This window comes from Seriola lalandi, unplaced genomic scaffold, assembly GCF_002814215.2.
Source record: "Seriola lalandi dorsalis isolate HSWRI2012SDOR001 ecotype SW California unplaced genomic scaffold, Sedor1 jcf7180002054544, whole genome shotgun sequence".
Taxonomy (NCBI): Eukaryota; Metazoa; Chordata; class Actinopteri; order Carangiformes; family Carangidae; genus Seriola; species Seriola lalandi.
In genome coordinates this window covers 4,753,777-4,758,160 of record NW_019525097.1, presented here as the reverse complement: position 1 = coordinate 4,758,160, position 4,384 = coordinate 4,753,777, and positions in this window count along the sequence as shown.

Here is a 4,384-nt window from a genome sequence, read left to right as displayed (position 1 = left end):
GGTCTTAGAGGGGAAGAGTAGGGAAAGTTAACATAGAAAGCAACTCAGTGATGATACAGTTCTTCATATTTAAACAGTGAGTGAGTGCCAAGCCCCTGTTTAAAAAAGAGAGTGAACAAGATGTGTTATAACCAGAGTAGGACACCACTCTGCGGACTGCCTCAGTCTTGTAATTCATTAAAGGCAACGATGGGTTTTCTTTTTTTTTTTTTTCTTAAAAAGGGAGAGAAAGTAGGACATGATTTAATGTCTTAGGGGAGATTTTAAGCCACTTTTAAAGGCTTAGCCCTCCCCCATCACACCTTAATAATGGGCTGCCATTTGTCCAGAGTCATAGGCTAATGGTCAAATCACCATATGAATGGAGCTGTGGTGTGCGCCTTTAGCCGTGTAACATTTTTATCATCACTCCAGTATGGGGATCACTGCATGGGTTAATGGAGACAAAGGCTGTTTTACTCTGAGGTACCACCAGTAACCAGCAGGTGTCAGTGTAGCCCTCAACCCCGGCTGCAGCCAGCTGGAATGGGGATTGAACCTGGAGTGGAGTACAGAGGGGAGCGGCCTGCAGTGGACTGGCCAGCCAGAGCCGCACTGCATCAAACACAAGGTGGGTAAATTGCTATTAATAAGCAAGAGCCGGCTCGGCTGGGCACTGTGACATGGCCTAGTCCAGGATTTATGTAGCCTCTGGCCCGCAGGCATCTTATAACTCATTGAGTATAACTCATTTTTAACCATCAGCAAGTGTCGGATACTCAGGACATAAATTTGTCCCACATGCTGTTACAAGTGAGTGAGGCTGTGTGTGTGTGTGTGTGTGTGTGTGTGTGTGTGTGTGTGTGTGTGTTTGTGTGTGTGTGTGTGGGAGACAGAAAACCCTCTTTGGACTTTAAAGTCGTATAACATTTCCCCCGTCCCATCCCCAGACTCAGAGAGCCAATGCGGATATACAGTGCACACAGGGCCAAGCAGTTAGAGAGTTGTGGTGACACTGAGTTTTCATCCCTGTGATTTGAGTTTAATATTCTGTTAAGCTCCTGTCTCTGCCTGTAGGTTATACTGCACATACAAATATTTAACTGCTGCTGTGAGGACTTTGTCCTTTGTTGCTGGTGGCCACACACACAGAGAGAAGTTCCTTGTTAACAATTAGCTGAGTGATCTGGTTGATGATAAGGCGCAATGCTCGTAAAACTCAACATACAGCTTGTGTAGCTATAAGAAACCTGATAGGATCACTGGCTTTCTCCACTATTACAGTTACTGTTACTTTACTAGTTTTGTTTTTCCTGTCTGCACAAAATGAAACACAGGGATATAGGTAACACGGCTGCAACTGACTATTAGTTTATTTATTAATGAATCTCCCAATCATTTTCGCAAACATTTAATTAATTGTCCAGTTTCAAGATATAACCTTGGGCTTCCAGAACCCAAGGTTACATCTTTTGATTGTTTCTTTTTTCCAACCAACAGTTTGAAACCCAACAATACCCAGTTTACTCTCCTATGTTGGCAAAGAAAAGCAGAAAATCTACAAATTTATAGGAACAGTTTGACTTTTTTGGGGGGAAATAAGCTTATTCACGTTCATGCCAGGAGTAAGACAAAAACGCTGATACCACTCTTGTATCTGTCTGTTAAAGCCACAGACAGCAGTCAATTAGCTTAGCTTAGCATAGATCCAAGTTCCCCCAGTTTCTAGTCAACATGTGGCTTGGTTCTGTCCAAGGGTAAATAAAAAAAATTAAAATAAAATAAAAAAAATCAGCCAAACACCATCTCTAAAGCTCACTAATTAACTTGTTATATCTTTAACCCAATGAACTGATGTGTTGTTGTGTGTATTAAACTATGTATAAAGACGGAAAACAGTCTTGTAGGTTAGTTTTCAATTTTGTAAATTAGTATTAGTTTTAGCTGTAAAGAGTCATCAAAGATCATGCACACATCTCCTACAAGTACAGTAACTTACTAATGTAGATCAATCTAACCATGAGCAGAACATCTGTAGGTGAAATATATTCAGTAGCAGTTAGATTTAGATTGTATCAAGAGGGATGCTAATGTTAGCTAGTTTCTAACTTTTGCCTTAAGTTACAGTTTAGCTAATGTTAGCTAGCTGCGCCCTTTCATTTCCAATGTTGGCTTGGCATTTCATTGCCAATATAAAATGTCATATATGATCTCATTTCAGCAAACACAGGTTCTCAGTCATGAACAGTGAGATAATGGAGGATTAGCTGTTGTAGAGATACATTTTGACATTAATATAGAGTTCATCGTTAAATTTTAATAGTCTTTTGTGTGGCTTTGGTGGTTTTGTTTTGTTAGTCTTTTACCTTTTTGATATTAGCCTTTTAAGAGGCACCCCCTTTGTTTTCACTCAGGAATTCAGGAGATTTACCTGGTTGGCTAATTGAACAATAATAAAATCCATGTGTACTGAAGGCTAAGTAATTGTATTAGCAGTGGTGTGAAGTAATTTAGTACATTCACTCTAAGGACTATTCTGAAGGACACTTTTGAGGTACTTGTACTTAACTTGAGTATTTCCACTTTATGCTACTTTGTACTTCCACTCCACCACATTTCGGAGGGAAAAATTGTACTTTCTACTTCACCACATTTATTTGACAGCTTTAGTTAAACAAGCAAGACACTGTAAGAATTGTAACACTTCACTGAAGCATGCGCCTGCGCTGTACTGAGTTTCCTTTCGCCCTGGAGAAAAAGTTGACCCCCTCGCCTGTCATGTCATGTCATTGTATAATTCACACTCTGCCTATAAATACAACATAACCAGTCTATGGCCAACAGCTGGTTCTTTGTGCATTCAACTGGTGACAAGAAAATGCCAACATCAAACACTGATTCGCACAGCCATGCATTCGCCATGGCAACAAGTTTCTTCACATCCTGGTGAACCAACATACAGCACGGGTGTGTATTGTTTTGGCTCATGCTTGAGTCTGTCTGGTTTGTGTTTACCGTACGTTATGTGAGGCTATGTGAGGTTGTGACCTCTGTCCCATTTTGCATGTCCACATTTCATTCTGGACTATGTTAACACGCCTCTATGAAAGCTTACTGTGCACAGAGCTGGAGGAGCAGAATGAGAGCAGCGCTCTGCCCAGGAAGTGAGATAAGCACCTCTTTTGAATACCAGTGTGTGAAAAGCACAGTTTCCACCACAAAACGAGCAGTCACTCAGTAGCAAACAATGGCTTGATGAAGTAAGGAAAAAAAAGAAAAAAAAGGGAGATCGGAGATTGTTTGTCTAAAAGGTTGACAGAGGGAGTGGAAGAAAGGGGAAGAGACACCAAGCACAAATATTGTCTGGAGTTAGAGAGACAGAGGGAGGCAGGGAAGGCAAGAGCAATTAGTGAGAGATAAAAAGCATGGCAGGGAGGGTAAGACAACCTCCTATTACTCCAATTAATCCAATTTGAAAAAAAAAAGAAAAAGAAAGAACTTAGCGCACCAGAAAGGCAGATCCATTTCCCTGACAACAGCAAGTGTTTGAGGGTCATGAGTGGGCAGCCTGAGCAGGCCTCCTGCCAGGCTGAGCAGAAAACAGCATGCTGGCATTTCAGCTCCCCTTCAGCCGGGCGGAGGGGGAGCGCACACCCTGTCAGCGGGCACATTAACACTAATTCAACATGACTTGTTGATATATTTCCATGGCGGTAATGATGTTAATGGCAGTATTTTAATGCCCGTGTGCATGGAAATCAGAGGGAATATTAATGCCGTCAGCTGCTGATCGTGCCAAGGGTGGTGCATATTAATATGTATCGAATAGGCCCCTGCGCATATGTGCACGGGTCTGTGTGAAGTGACTAATATCACTCCAGTTTAATGTTTACTTGTCTGGCACTAAATTAAACAAACCTTTTCAATCAAATAGTCATCATTTATCTTGCCGTTGGTGTGTAAAGTGGACCGAACGCCGTACATCAGTGACCGCTGATAGAGTGTAGGTTACAACCTGTAGGTAACAGCCAGAGTCTGAGCTCTGCAGAGGTGAATTTGTGATGCCAGTGGTGAGAACAGTCTATTTTGAGAGCGTCGGATCTTTGATGGACATGAAAGCATTTGCTGTGGCACCCTGCCACCACAAAGTCCTTTACTGACCCAATTAATGTGTTGCCTTAGCCACAAGTGGGTGGAGTAATTGTCCACTGTGGATGTAAGATCTGTGCCACTAATTAACTCTAAAGCTCTGGCATGCCTGTGATCTCGCCTCATGGTCCTGCTCTTTTCGGATGCAACCAAGACTCATGACTAATATTACCTGGTGTGAATTATAATCGCTCGTGGACAAACGTGCTGGTGAAATCTGGTTATTTTGACTCATGTCTGGCGCTCCTCTGCCTCA